The sequence below is a fragment of the Choloepus didactylus genome, chromosome 3 (assembly GCF_015220235.1).
Source record: "Choloepus didactylus isolate mChoDid1 chromosome 3, mChoDid1.pri, whole genome shotgun sequence".
In the NCBI taxonomy this organism is placed as follows: domain Eukaryota; kingdom Metazoa; phylum Chordata; class Mammalia; order Pilosa; family Megalonychidae; genus Choloepus; species Choloepus didactylus.
This window is the reverse complement of record NC_051309.1, coordinates 28847130-28863352: the sequence shown is the minus strand read 5'-3', so window position 1 is coordinate 28863352 and position 16223 is coordinate 28847130. Positions and strand designations below refer to the sequence as shown.

The following is a 16223-nucleotide window of genomic DNA, read 5'->3' as shown; positions in this document are numbered from 1 at the left end:
AAATATGGTATAACTTTCTTGCAGAATTCATAAATTATCACCCTTGGAATTGCAGATTTTTTAAAATGTATGTAAAAATTGCCTCCTGTTTTGTCTTTGTGAGGATGTATTTAACTATCATATGACCATTCCAGTGGTCATAACAAATTGATTAAACACAGGGGAAAATTGGAATCCAGAATGGAAGCTTATTGGGTTTGTTTCTGTTCTTGTATGTGAATGCTATGATTTAGGATGTAACTATCAGGTGACTTATAGTAATGGCATAACAATTTTGTTTTGCAACCAGGCTGATGAATCTCGGGCTAGACAGAGCAAACACCTGATGAGGACAAAGAGAGTTCAGTCTTATTCTCAAATTACCCACTGACCTCTTTGTTGGAACTGTCTACGGGATGAATAGAGTTTCCTATCTAATGTATATTCCATTGCCACAGAGATCTACACTGCTTTGTAATTGGTCATGCAGACATAGTTATAATGAACAATACACTGGAAGTTTATAAATTATTGTCAGGAAACTGAAATTTCTTAGTAGCAACTGATGGAGCACAATGAAATCCAGAAATTGATATGCTGCTTCTTTAATAATGCATAGGACTTTGGACATGGGTCTTGAAATTAAACTAAAAATATAGACTTCATTTGGCTATGAATAATGTTCAGTTTAACCACAGATTATGTTTTTTGGATATAGTGAACATATTTTTTAAATCACCTTATAGTTGTTTGAATCTATTACTCTAGTTTACACAAAAGCTTTGCTGATTTTACAGAAGTGTTTTACTTTTAATTTATAGGTAGGATAACTACTGGAAAAGAACTTTTCTTAACCATTTCTAAGATCTTTACAATATTTCTATTAGTAGAAAAAAGCAAGAATTATCTGCCTTATTTTGTAGATGAGAAAAGAAATGCTTAGAAAGATCCTGTTAACTGTCTCAATTTTTTGAAGTTTTGGTTCCAGACAAAAGATGAGACACCAGGTCTCTTTACTGAGATATCCCTGTACTCCACACTAAACCAACGGTTTAGACTATTTTACTTAATTTTATTTTTACCATCATGAGAGTCATGGTCCCATTTCCCACTAGATAAGCCCAATGTGTCCTTACAATTCCTCACTCTGAACCTCACATGGCTATGGAAAGGCCATGTGACCCAGGCTTAGCTAATAAGGTGCTTTTGCCCAGAACTCTGAATTGTGAGTGAGTGATGTAAAGACAAATGGAGAATTTTGAGTTTGTTCATTGTGGTGGCATCAGCAGTACCTAGGGGGAACATGGTTGGAGATGCCAGCAATATATCCTAGCCAGAGTACCCCTGCAAATGATGCTGTCCATATTCCCTGCTGCCTTTTATAGATCCCATGTATTTTCTGAATTGGGTGCTCCAGAATTCCCAATAAATTTATGAGTTAGATCATAAAACTAATAACTTATACATCAGTTTAAGTTAACTGGAATAGATTTTTTGTAAGGCAGTAGGATATCGACTAGTGCTACAAGAGTGCAAAGTTCACCACTTCAGGAATTTTAAGAACAGGATGATTGGGTTACAGTTCTGAAATTTCTATTTATTATCTGTGTGAAATCTCAGCAACTCATACATATTCCCTTGGTATTTCTACCATAACATGAACATTTAGTTAATGAACTTCAAGGTACCTCTCACATCTAATGCGCTATAATTTTATTGCTTCTTTTACAGATGGTGAGCCAGAAAAAATATGGCATAGAAGTGGTAGGAATGGATTGAGCCTTACAGAACACTTAGCCCAACTCATAAATCAGCTTAGTCTTTTACTAGATTAAGGTGTTCTTCCCTCACTCAACTGTCTATGCAAGTTTAGAATAAATGCACTCTTTTTTTAATGCAATTTTATTGAGATATAGTCACACACCAGATAGTCATCCAAAGTGAACAATCAATGATTCACAGTATCATCATATAGTTGTGCATTCATCACCACAATTTTTGAACATTTTCATTACTCCAAAAAATTATTCCAAATAACAATAAAAAATTCTAAATAACAATAAAAATTAAAATTAAAAAGAACAACCAAAACATCTCATACTCCTTAACCCCTTCTATTAGTTATTTATTCTTTGTCTTTGTTTTCTTACTCATCTGTCCATACACTGAATAAAGGAAGTGTCAGTTGCAAGGTTTTCACAATTATACAATCACATGTTAAGAGCTGTATAATTATACAGTTCAACAGCTTCAGATATTTCCTTCTATCTATTCTAATACACTAAAAGCTACAAAGGGATATTTATATAATAAGAATAACCTCCAGAATGACCGCTCTACTCCATTTGAAATCTTTCAGCCATGGAACTCTATTTTGTTTCATTTCTTTTCCTCATTTTGGTCCAAGAAAGTTTTCAGCTCATCCCTGGGAATCATGTCCCACATTGTCAGGGAGAATTTCACCTCTGGGAGTCATGTTCCATGTAGGGAGGGAGGGCAGTGAGTTCATTTGCCAAGTTGGCTTAGACAGAGAGGTCACATCTGAGCAACAAAAGAGATTCTCTGCAGGTGACTCTTAGGCATAATTATAAGTAGGCTTATCTTCTCCTTTGCAGGAATGAGTTTCTAAGTGCAAGCCCTGAGATTGAGGGGTTGGCCTATTAAATTGGTAGTCCCCAATGCTTGCAAGAATATCAGGAATTTCCAGGTGTGAAAGATTAATATTTCCACATTTTTCCTTCCTCCATCAAAGGGGCTGTGCAAATATATTTTTTATTCTCTGCTCAAATTACTCTGGGATGTATCAGAGAATCACACTAACTTGTACAAACCAGTAAGATCTCCCTCCCTATATGAGGTTCCATGTAATTATGGTGTTCAAATAAGCTGACCACACAAGTTAAATTAGATGGTGTGGTAGAGAAAATATAAATTTTGCATGAAATAAACATTTCTTACTTTGGTCTCATGCAGAAATTGAAGTTTTAAAACACCATCAATATCATCCTTCACCCTTTAGTCTGGTCTGCCTTAGTCTTAACCAGTTCAGGTTCATTTGTATCTCTAATTGGAGTCTGATCCCTTTTTCAGTTATTTTAACAGTTGCTGTGTGGGATAATCCTGACTTTCATAGCTGCAGAACTCTAGCTCTAAAACTCAGGTGTCACACAGATACCTGAAGTGCCAGGGAATGACCAGGTTGTGCACCAAGAGTCCAGCATCTCAGAATTTAGAAATAACCATAGCAACTCAGGAATAGATGAGGCTTATGTAAGAGCTTACAATCTGGTAACCTTTGCAATAAGCATTCCCCTGATAATTTATGCTCTCAAATTCAATTTGCAGAGTTTGCACATTATATTTAGACCATATTGGTGAGGCATTATATTATTAGTCTTTTTTTCTGGTTTATTTCACTCAACATACTGTCCTCAAGGTTCTTTAATCTACTTGCATGCCTCATCATTCCTTCTTGCAGCCACTCAACATTCCATTGTATGCATGCACCACAGTACACCGTTCAATGCACCCTTGGAACACCCCCAACCATTGCAAATTGCAAATACTGCTGCCATAAACACCAATGTGCAAATGTCCACTCATGTTCCTGTTTTCAGTTCTTCCAAATATACACCTAATAACAGGATTGCAGGATTATATTGCAACCCTATACTTGGCCTCCTCTGGAAACACCACACTGCCTTCCAGAGGGGCTATACCATTCTACTTCCCTACCAACAGTAAATAGGTACATCCCTCACTCCACAATTTCTCCAAACTTTGTAACTTTATGATTATTTTTTAAACACTTTTAGTCACATACCATACAATCAATCCTAAGTAAACAATCAATGGTTCCTAGTGTAATCACACATAGTTATGTATTCACCACCACAATCTATATGAGGACATTTCTATTTATTCTGCAAAAGAAATGAGGAAAAAAATGAAGTATAAATAAAAAATAAAAACTAAAATGAAATAAAAAGAAAAAACAGCAATAATAACACCAAGAATCCCATACACCTCCCTTATATCCCACTATTATTGACATTTTGCTTTGGTATATTGTCTTTGTTACATTTTATGGAAGGATATTACAGTGATGCTGTTAACTATAGCCTCTAATTTGCATTGATTGTTTTTTTCCATATACCATCCCATTTTTAACACCGTGCAATTTTGACATTCATTTATTCTCCTTCATGTAAAAACATTCTTATATTTGTACATTTAATCACCATCATTGTCCACTCTGGGTTTCACTAAGTTATATCATCCCAGTACTTTTCTTCTATCTTTCCTTCTGGTGTCACACATGCCCCTAGCCTTCCTCTTCCAACCCTACTCACACTCAGCTTTCTGCAGTGTACTTACAATATTGTGCTACTGGCTACCATTTTGTATTTTTAGTTTTGCTTTCTCTTTTTACCCTTATTGATAGTATTCATTTCTACACTCTTCTCTAAACCTCTCTCTCCTCTCTTTTCTTATCTTCCTGTAGTTCTCCTTATAGTATTTCTTGTAAGACAGGTGTCTTGTTCACAAACTCTCTCAGTGTTTGTACGTATGAAAATATTTTAAACCATCTTTCATGTTGAAGGGCAGTGTTGCCAGATATAAAATTCTTGCTTGACATTTTTCTCCTTCAGATTCTTAAAGATATCATAGAACTGCCTTCTTGCCACCACAATTTCTGCTGAGAAATCCACTCATAGTCTTACCGAGTTGTATGTGATGGTTTGCTTTTCTCTTGCTGCTTTATTAATTCTCTCTTTCTTTGACATTAAACAATCTGATGTAAGTGTCTTGCAGTAGGTCTATTTGTATCCATTCTGTTTGGGGTACACTGCATTTCTTGAATCAGTAATTCTATGTCTTTCATAAGAGATGGGAAGTTTTCAATGATTATTTCCTCCACTATTCATTCTGCACCTTTTCTTCTCCTTCTGGGACACCCATGACAGGTATATTGATACACTTCATATTGTCTGTCAATTTCCTGAGAACCGACTCATATTTTTCCACACTTTTCCCTAACTGCTCTTTCGTATGTAGGATTTTAGATGTTCTGTCTTCCAGTTCCTAATCCTTTCTTCTGCCTCTTGAAATCTGCTATTGTAAGTCTCCATTGTGTTTTCCATCTCTTCTATTGAGCCTTGCTTTCCCCAAATTTCTGCTAATTGTTTTTTCAAACTTTTGAGTTATGACTTATGTTTGCCCAATGTCTTCTTTATATTGTTCATCACCTTTGCCATGTCTTCCTTTAACTAACTGATTTGGTTTTTGAGTTGATTTAGTATGTTTGTTTGAACATCTTCAATTAGTTGTTTCAACTCTTGTGTCTCATTTGAAGTGTTAGTTTGTTCCCTGGACTGGGTCATATCTTGGCTTTCCCTAGTGTGACTCATAATTTTTTGTTGGTGTCTAGGGATCTGGTTTCCTTGATTAGTTTATTATAGAGGTTGTTTTCACTCTTTAACTTAGGGCTTTCTTATTGGTTGGCTTTGTTTTATATCTGTTCTTTGGCATTCAGTTCAGCTTATTCCAGACATTTAGCATAGCTTCTGTTTAAGTGATCAGAATTTTTCAGCTCTTATTATTCTAGTTCTTGCCCTGCATATATGGAACTTTTACTTTTGAAGATGCTCAACCCAGATATGACTGACCCTAAACAGATTTTCCCAGACCATACAAACCTAGGTCTCAGGAAAAGGATGAAACCAGCAGGTTCCCAGACTTTTCTGTGAGTCCTCTAGACTCTGTTCTATTCCTATCCTGCCCATCAGGTGGTGATTGTCAGCACAGAGCTCTCCCCACCGGTGTACAGAGGTGCAGTGCCTTTAATTCTCAGCTGACCGTGTCTCTGCCAGGGTCATGGTTTAGACCAGGGTCAGTCAGAAGTCAGGCTTAAGCTTTTTCTGTTTTTGTTGTTTTGTTCCAGCCCCTGGAATTTGAATTGTCTGAAGGAGGGATGCCACTTGAGCTGGGCCCTAGCCCCCACTTTTCTTGAGCAAGATATACCCTTTAGGGAATTATCTCTTTCACTTTACTCCTTACTTTGCCTCTCAGACTTATCTTAACTCTATCATTGCCTGGGTCAGCACTGAAAATTGAAAAGTCCTGAGGCTTTCTCTACTGAAATATGTAGAATAGTTTTAAAAAATAGAGGAAAAGAAAAGAAAATCCTATTTCAGAGCCAATCCTCAGCACCCCAGTTTCACCAGTCAAGACTTGTAGATGGTACCTGGGTTTATGTGCCCCTTTTCTTTGCACACCTCTTTTCCAGTATTCTGTGCTCACTTGACTCCAAATGCCTTTATTTTTATTTATTTATGTATTTATTTATTTATTTATTTATTTATTATTTCTTCCTTCAGCCCCACCTCTTCTCTACCTAGAGAGACATCAGGGTTACTTTCCTGTTGCTCCAGGTTTATCTGTGGGCTTCACTTGTATTCAGTAGTCCAATCATAGTTAAAACCATGACTGGAGCTTGGTTGAGCTACATTCCCTTTCTCCTAGTAGAGACTGCTTCTTTTTCCCACAGGGAAGTGTTCCAACTCAGCCTGCAATGCCAATGGGGGAGGGGTGCCACCCTCTGCCATTTGGGGGCTTTACTTACAGTTATTGTCTGTGGTCTAAGCCCTTTCATCCATTTTACACTGGTGTATGATGCAGTCTGGTCACAGATGTCCCCCAAAGAGTTGTTCCAGACTATTTACTTGTTCCTGGCTGTTTACTAGCTACTCTAGACGACTAACTAAATTCCACACATCCTTATGCTGCCATCTTGCCCCACCTCCAGGATAAATGCACTCTTGAGAGGAATTATACAGATAGAGACTAGTTATATTCTATATACCAGGTCAAAAATTCAAATAAGATCTACAGAGGTTTAGTATTCAATTTAGAAGGCATAATCCTTTAAAATAATTGTAATTATATGTTTAAGAGAATAAAAGAAAGATAGAAATTTTACCAAATAATTGGAATATTTTAAAAATTAAATAAATATATGTAATATCTAAAAGGAAAACAAAAGTCTGCAATTGAAAATAACTCAATAGATGTGTTTAACTACAGATTTGATGTGGCAGAAGAAAGGGCTAATAACCTGGAAATTGGTCAGAAGAAAACATATAGGCTAAAGAATGGAGAAATAAAAGAGTGGAAAATGTAACAAACAGAGACAAAATAAAAACCCAAAAGTACATTCTTATAGAGTCTCAGAAATGAAAGCTGAGAGAGGAAAGGGGAGAAGTAATAGAGGAGAATTTCTCAAAATTGACAGGAAATAACATGAAAAAGGTTTAAGAAGTACTGCAAACCCCAAGAAGGATAAACACAAAGAAAACGGTACCTAAGTGCATCATAGTAAAATGGTTGATGGCCTGTGCTGGTTTGAAAACATTGTGGAACCCAGAAGAGCCAAGAACTTTTAACCCAATCTTGTTGGGTGGAAACTTTTGATTGAACGTTTCCATGGAGATGTGACACAGCCAACTGTGTGTGAGACCTTTGACTAGATCATTTCCATGGAGGTGTGACCCCACCCATTCTGGGTAGGTCTTAATTAGATCACTGGAGTTCTTTATGAGAGCTCATGGAGAGAAGGAGCACAGAGAAGTTGAGAGAGACATTTTGGAGAGATGTTAAGATATCTTATCCAAAGTTTGCTCTTGGGAGAAGCTAAGAGCCGACAAAGACCTAGATGCTTGGAGATTCAGACAGAAGGATGTTTGGAAATCCTGAGCTAAGAGTTGAAACCCAGAATTTGCCCCAGAGAAGCTAAGGGAGGACTTCCAGATGCTTAGAGATAAATTCCCCAGGAGAACCAAGCATAAAGTTGAGAGAAGCTAAGAGAGACAGAATCCCAGAGACATTTTGGAGAAAGCCACTTTGAAACACAACCCAGGAGAAAAGGAAGAGCAGATGCCAGCTATGTGCCTCTTCAGATGACAGAGATGTTCTGGATGCCATTGGTCTTTCCTCAGTGAAGGCATCCTCAAGTTGATATCTTAGTTTGGACATTTTTATGGCATTAGCACTATAAATTTGTAACTTAATAAATCCCCATTATAAAAGGCAACCAAAGAGGATCTAAGATGGTGTCAAAGAGAGGAGTGGAAGCTAGGTATTTCCCCTGGAACAGCTAATAAATAACCAGGAAGAACTAGAAAATAATCCAGAATAACTGCAGGGGGACAAATGTGACCATCCACTCATCATATACCAACCTGAATTGGGAGGAATATCCAAGATTGCAGCATAAAATCTGTAAGTAAAAACTGTGGATGCAAGCCAGGAGCCCCCTCCCCCCACATGCTGAGCTGCAAAGCCTGGTGTGCTAGAGAGAAGCTCTCTTCCAACAAGCAAATATAGCTCAGCTGTGCTCCAACTGGGGTTTTAATTAACAAGAATGGACTGCTATGAGCTACAAATCCCCAACAAGCAGACAGAGGCTTTGGGTGACTATTGACCTTGGAGGGCCAGAGGTGGCCACCGACTGGTCCTGAAGGGGGCTTTCTGTTCCTCTTTTGGTGTAGTGGAGAAAGCCTCAGCCATTTTCAGTTCCCAGCACTCTGACCCAGACAAGGGTGGAGATAGCACAGGCAAAGTCTCTTCAAATTCTGATGATGTCTCCCCAGGGGGTTATCTTCCCTAAGAGGAAAGGGGTGGACCCAGCTCTACTACCTGTCTTCCATTCAGAATCAGATCCCACAGCCTGGGGGAAAACAGTCATGGGCCACACCTCCTTACACCAACTTGGAGTTACAGGCTGACAGGCACCACATGCTGGGCAGAAAAGCACAGTGACCTGAGGCATCACAGGGTATACCAATTTTCTAAGACACACCCCCAGGGAATCCAGATACTGAATATTTCTTCCTTCTGGGACCTGAGCCTATTCTGGTCTGGGAAAACCTGATTGGGGTAACCAAGGAAACCATGCCTAGACAACAGAAAACTACAACCTACACTAAGAAAAATGAAGTTTTGGTCCAGTCAAAGGAACAAACTTACACTTCAACTGAGGTACAGGAATTGAAGAAACTAATAATAAGTCAATTCAAAACATTTAGGGAAGGGAGAACAAATGAATGTCAACCGTGCAGACTGTTGAAAAAGGGATGGTATTTGGGAAAAAAAAAAACACAATCAAAGCAAACTGGAGTCTATGGTCAACAGTAACATTGTAATATGCTTCCATAAAAAAAAGAAAAAAAAGTTTAGGGAAGATATGGTGAAAGAGATGAACCATATAATGAAAACACTGGGTGTACATAAAGTAGAAAGTGAAAGTTCGAAAAACCAATTGGCAGAATCTATGGAAATGAAAGGCACAACACAAGAGATGAAAGACACAATGGAAACATACAACAGCAGATCTCAAGAGGAAGAATAAAACACTCAGGAACTGGAGAACAAGGCACCTGAAAGTCTACACACAAAAGAACAGACAGAGAAAAGAATGGAAAAATATGAGCAATGTCTCCAGGAACTAAGGACAAAATGAAAAGCAAGAGTGTACATGTCATTGGTGTTCCAGAAGAAGAAAAGGGAAAAGGGACAGAAGCAATAATAGAGGAAATAATCAATGAAAATTTCCCATCTCTTATGAAAGACATAAAATTACAGATCCAAGAAACTCAGTTACCCCAAACATAATAGATCTGAATAGGTCTATGCCCAGACACTTAATAATCAGATTTCCAAATGTCAAAGATAAAAAGAGAATACTGAAAGCATACAAAGGAAGTTTGATAAGACTATATGCAGATTTCTCAATAGAAACCATGGAGGCAAGTAGGAAGTGGGTGATAAATTTAAGATACAGAAAGAGAAAAATCACCAACCAAGAATCCTATGTCCAGCAAAACTATCCTTCAAATATGAGGAAGAGCTTAAAATATTCTCTGACAAATAGACAATGACAGAATTTGTGGACAAGATATCTGCTCTACAGGAAACACTAAAGGAAGCACTGCAGACAGAAAAGAAAAGACAGGAGTGAGAGGTTTGGAAAACAATTTTGGGAGATAGTAGCTCAGCAATATGAGTGCACTGAACAACGATGACTGTGAGTATGGTTGAAAGAGGAAGGTTGGACCATGTGGGACACCAGAACAAAAGACAAAGGATAAAGACTGGGACTATAACTCAGGGAAACCTACGGTGCTCAACGATTATAATAAAAGGTACAAATATGTTTTGTTTGTTTTTTTTTCAAAAAAAGCCAATCCATTTCTGGTATTTTGCATAATGGCAGCATTAGCAAACTAGAACACAGCCCAAGATATAATGAAGACACACACACAGGCACACAAGCTCACACACACACACACACAATACCTTTCCTTCAAAAAAGAAACCGATTCTACAATGAAATGAAGAAGATAATGTCACAACATTTAAAGTGATGTAAATAAATGCACATTGAATTAAAAGTAATGAAAATGTCTGTAAAACATAAGCTAAAATTTGTGAATAAATAAAACCATGACTACAATAACAAAAGGGCAGGAAAAACATAAATGGATTTAAGTGTTGTAAGCTCCTTGAAAGTGGTGAAAACACTAATTTCTACTAGAATGAAATATGCCGAGGATACTTGCTACAATTTCTACAGTATGCTCTATGAAAAGAATTATATACTGTAAGCCTAACAAGTTAATTGAGAGGTATAATGAAATAAAAACAACAAAATATCTCTATTAATTCAAGACAAGAAAAGAAAGAAGAGAATGCATATGGGACATAATGCATATGAGACCAATAGAAAATGAAAAAAAAGATGATAGATCAATACCCAGTATATCAGTGATGACATCAAAAGTATGTGGACTAACAACTACAACCAAGAGAAAAGATTGTCATGTGTGATTGGGAAAAAAAAAAAATTTATATATATATATATATGTGTGTGTGTGTGTGTGTATGTGTGTGTGTGTAGATATATATATATATGTGTGTGGATTACCCTTATGATGAAAGGGAAAGGTTAAAAGTAAAGACATTTAAAAAAAAAGAATATAAAAATTTTGTAGTTGGAATCAAGTTTACTCAAATGTCAATACCATTACTATGTTGTTTTGCTGCTCCTGAGAGATCCCAATCTGGGCTAGTACTAAATTTTTGGGAACAAGGGTTGGGAACTCATCTCGCATTTCCCATAGATGGGAAGGAATGTCTCTACTTCACCCCTAGAAGGGTCAATTAGGAAGGAAACTTGCAGCCTCCTACAACCCGTAACTCTTCATCTATCTGATTGAACAAAATGCAAGACCTCATATTGCTCATGCCCATTTGTTTTTCTCTTGCCCTCACAGGGACTTAATTGGTATCCAGTTCTGCCAAAGACAGTGGGGGTGAAGAGTGGGATGAGCAGTGATTAGAAAGTCTATTTGCCCACTGATGCAACTCTCATTCTTTAGTCTTCTTTACTTCTAATGGAATTTATTCACTGATCTCTATCAATTTGATTCTTGGGACTTATTTATCATTTGGTCCAAAACTCTGCATTGACTTAAGAAAAGACCCAATTATTAATCCTCAATCTCCAATGATAAGGAGGTGTGAAAGTTACCGGGGAAAATATCTCCATTTTTTATTTTTATTTCAGCTCCCCAAACACATGCATATACATGTACTAAAACATGTACGCACCTTCATACAAATGAAATAAGATTAAATGACTATCAAGAGCAACTTTGTGAAAAGTTGAGTGAAAGTAAATTGCAGAAGGGCATCTTAAACAGCATGTATCAACTCTGGTTGGGTCTGTTTCCCTGCATTCCCATGTTGTCCTATGCAAGATTATCCTATGGAGGATTTTAGGTGCTGATTGCATGTCTTAATGTTAAGAATTTGTGGAGGCACAACTGCCAATTGGTTATCTGCCAGCAATTTGTTTTCAACAATGCATATTAGTATGGATGAAAAAAATATGACTTTTGTTTCAAAACACAGGAGAGGAGGGGCTTTCTTACTTTACCTGCCTACTCAAATAATGTACAATTGAATGAGAGCATGGAAAATAATTTCTAAGAAGTTTCCTGACCTTTGGAAAATAGGCAAAGTTTTCTCTTTTTTGGAAATAAATTATTCCTAATGGAAACCATTTATAGTTTTATTAGTATAACACTTCTAATATTCTTTCTCCTAGTTTCTTCATATTTTAAATTACTGATATTTGCAGTGCTCAGTGTCTCTTCAAACTTTCTCTCTACTTCATTATAATTGGTCTTTCTTTCTAGTGTTACAATGTAAATATATATATATATTCTTATTATAACTTATCACTCACATTTAATGATATCACCTTTTTACTTTTAGTTATCTCAACTTAATGATATGCAATTGTTTGATATTCCCTTTTGCAAAGATGTGTCACAATTCTGATTTAGAGCTATTTTGAACTAGCTTTCATCATTTAGCATTAAAATGATCTAAGCCTTCAGGTATCTTGCTGTATTTTCCTTTATTATTTACTCTTACTCCCACATTAATGTCATTTGTTGAAGTTTCTGCTGCTCTTCTAGACTCCTGTTCTTTGTTTTAAAATTCTCAAGTCAACCTTCATTTTCTTTAGTACTCCCACACCCTAAGTATTGTTTTATATCTTATCTGAAAAACTTTAATTAAAAATAATTTTACTACCTGCTTAAAATTATAGAAGTATGTTTTATACAATATGAGCTGAATATGACCTTGGAGAAAAGTCCATTTTAAACCACTTATATCCAAGATATTTTCTTTATAAATGAGAAAATTGAATCCCAGAGAAGTGAAGCTATTTGCCCAGTCACACAAACCTTAGTGTCAACATCATGATTAGAATTTGGGTCTTCTGGGTACCAAGCTACCATCATTTCCATTAAATCGTACTGATGCATATAATAGACTGGCAGTTGAGACCTCACAAGAATCATCTTAGCAGTTTATCTACCAATTGACCAAAGTCGTTATAGTATATAAATATATATATATATATACACACACACATATATATATACATATATATATCTATGAATTAACTTGCATCTTATTTTGTAATTATTCCTTTCCTTATCAGAGGTAATTAAACAAAATATTTCAGGTTTTATTTTTATGAATAAGGATATTGCAGGTAATGGAGATATTGATAAATTATGATAACACTGACCCTTTAACAGAGGAATGAGGCTGAATTTTTACTGATTCTAGTAAGTAAACAGAAAGTTTGATAGCTACAAAAAAAAAAAAAAGGATTTATTGTTCTTCTAAATACAAAACACAAGGAAAATTGCAGTCAATGGAATTTTACATATTCATTGATTCAATGTTATTTTTATGTCTTAAGTTCTTAGCACATGATTGCATATCTCTAGCAGATCACCATATTGAATAAGCTCTTAACTCTGAACAATGAAGAAAATAAGATGTATTGGAATAACAAAGAATTCAGAGATTTTGTGCTTAAATACACCATTTAAAAATGAAGAATGAGGAGACATGGGGGGAGTTTAACAGCTTGCTCAAAGCCAATGCCAGTGCAGAACTTTTTCCAATATATCAAGTTTAATTAGTGTACCACTGATGATGAAAGCCCAGTTTTATCCTTACTCTTTTTCAGCTTCCAAGAGCAAACTCGTCAAACCCATTATCTACAATTAAGGTAATTTTTTAAAATATATTTGATCCCAAAAGGAGAGTTCATGCTTTACATCAGGGTGTCAATATATAAGGAAAGAATATTCAATGAGAGCAATATACAAGAAAATCAAAGGAGAGGCAAGGCTTTTGTCTAAGGATCTAGAGAAATAAGACTCGCTGCCAAAAGAGGAATACTGAGCTTGTCATATAGATTTTTACTAGTCACAATGTGGCCCTAGGACCAACAATACTGTCATCACAGAGGTGTTGAAATGTAGATTCTTAGACCCCACCCCAGGAATTCTGATTCAAAAATTTCAATTTCTACAAGATTTCCAGTTGTTTTGTAGGTAAAATAAAGTTCAAGAAGTACTAACCCATGTCACCTCCTGAGAGAATGACTCACTGGTGAGTAAGAAAAACAAAGTTCTCTGAGACATACCTCATTTCAACACCAAATTAACATTTTGTCCTAATCATTTGCCTGCACAATTAAAATTTCATTTTATGTTCCTAAGTAAATTGAAAAGATTTAGGGAATGAGGGCTTTTATGGATTGAATTGTATCCCCTAAAAAGACATGTTCAAATCTTAACCCCATATCCTGTGGATGTGAACCCATTTCTAAGTAAGATCTTTAATGATATTTTTAATTAAAGAGAAGCAAAACTGAATTGGGGTGGGGTGCTTAATCCAATAGGACTGGAGTCTTTATAAACAGAGTAAATTTGGCCACACTAGGAGGAGACAAATAAGAGAGATGGCCATTTGATGGAGACAGCTATTGACATGGATTGCCTGCAAACCACAGCCAGAATGCTGCAGACCTCAAAGAAAGCATGACTCTACTGACACCTTTATTTTGGACTAATAACCTCTAAAATTGAGAAAATAAATTCCTGTTGTTTCAGCCAACTAGTCCGGGGTACTTTGTTACAGCAGCCGTGGAAAACTAAATCAAGGGCCACGCAAAAGAAATCCCATTGTAAAGGATTTTATCATATTTTTGTGTCTTCCCACTAGAGTAGTCCTTAACCAGGTCTACATATCCAACCATTTATTTATTCAACACATCTTTATTTATCCTCCACCATGTGCTGTTCTAACATATCAGAGCAGAACAGAAAAAAAAATCTCTGCCCTCTAGGGCTTACATTCTGTTAGGACCAGCCAGGCAATAACAATATAAAGAAGTAAAATATATAGTTTATTAAGTAGTGATAAGTGTTAGGAAGAAAAAGCAGGTTGGAGAACAGGAAGAACATGGGAATGGTTGACCCTCTTAGATATTGTAGATAAGGAAGTCCTCACTGACAAGTTAACATTTGAGTAAATACATGAAGACAGTATTTTTAAAAGCTTTTTAAGCAAAGAGATCAGAAACTGACAAGGAAATGAGGAAGAAATGGGGGCAAGGATCATTTAGGGTCCTCTATGTCATTTTCAGGACCTTGATTTTACTCTCAGAGACACAGGAAACAATTGGAAGTTTCTGCGTAGAAGAGTGACATGATTTGACTTACATTTTAACTGGATCATTTTGGATGTTTTTTAAAGAATAAAAGAGAGCAGTGGTTCCTGAATTTTAGTATGCATCATAATAATCATGGGGATTGGGATTGAGGGAGACTGTTGAAATGCAGATCATCAGTCCCCAGGCCCAGAGTTTCTGATTCATTAAGTCTGGGGTGAGCCAGATAATTTTCATTTCTCTCAAGTTCCCAGGAAATGCTGATGCTACCCTTCCAGGAATCACATTTTGAGAACAGAAAAGTTAACAGAGATAATAACAAAAACAGGAAGATGAATTGGAAAAATATCACAATAATACAGTCAAGAGATGACATAAGTATCTCTTGGGGAAGCTTTTTTAAAAGCATGGATTTCTTAGTGCCAACCACACAACCTTTACTGTCTCTGACCTTGGACCTAACTATCAATAATTTTTATAAAGCTTTACAGGTGATTTTCTATAGAATCAACATAATATGGCTGTTAGGCATGAGGGCTCTGGAATTAAATTTTATGTGCCCAAATTCTGGCTCTGCTCCCTTTGTGACTTTATGCAAATTCCTTAATGTCTCTGCTTATCTATAAAATAACAACAGTAGTAATAATGATATCAACCTCATAGAATGTATGATGATTAAAGGAATTAATGCCTGTAAATGCTTAGCATAATGCCTGGCATTTAGTAAACTCATAATAATACTGAATTATCCATGGCATCATCATATTTGGATTGGATTTCTTGCTTTAATTGTATCTTTAATTCATTTGATTATTTATTCACTTCATCATAAACATGCATTGATCTCCTACCATGTCCCAGATAATATTCTAGACTGTAAAACATTTAACCTTATCTTGAATGCTTTCATAAGCCTAATGGGAAACAGAGACTAAAAAACAAACAAACAAAAACACCAAAAAAACCAACTAATGTGTAATAAACATTAAGAAAAATAGAGCCATGGCTTAATTTTTAAATAGTTTTGTTCAGGTATCTAACCAAGAATCAGAGATCAGCAAAAGTTTCTTGGACAAAGTAGCATTTTGGTTTAATTCTGAAGAGTGAATTGGACTTTAACAGACAAACAGAAAGA

The 16223-nt window shown here is 36.1% G+C and overlaps 1 pseudogene; it reads right to left on the bottom strand.

Annotated features, from left to right (window-relative positions):
* LOC119530229 overlaps positions 1–11150 on the bottom strand; it is a 42286-nt pseudogene extending 31136 nt beyond the window's left edge.
* Between the last annotated feature and the right edge of the window lie 5073 nt (positions 11151–16223).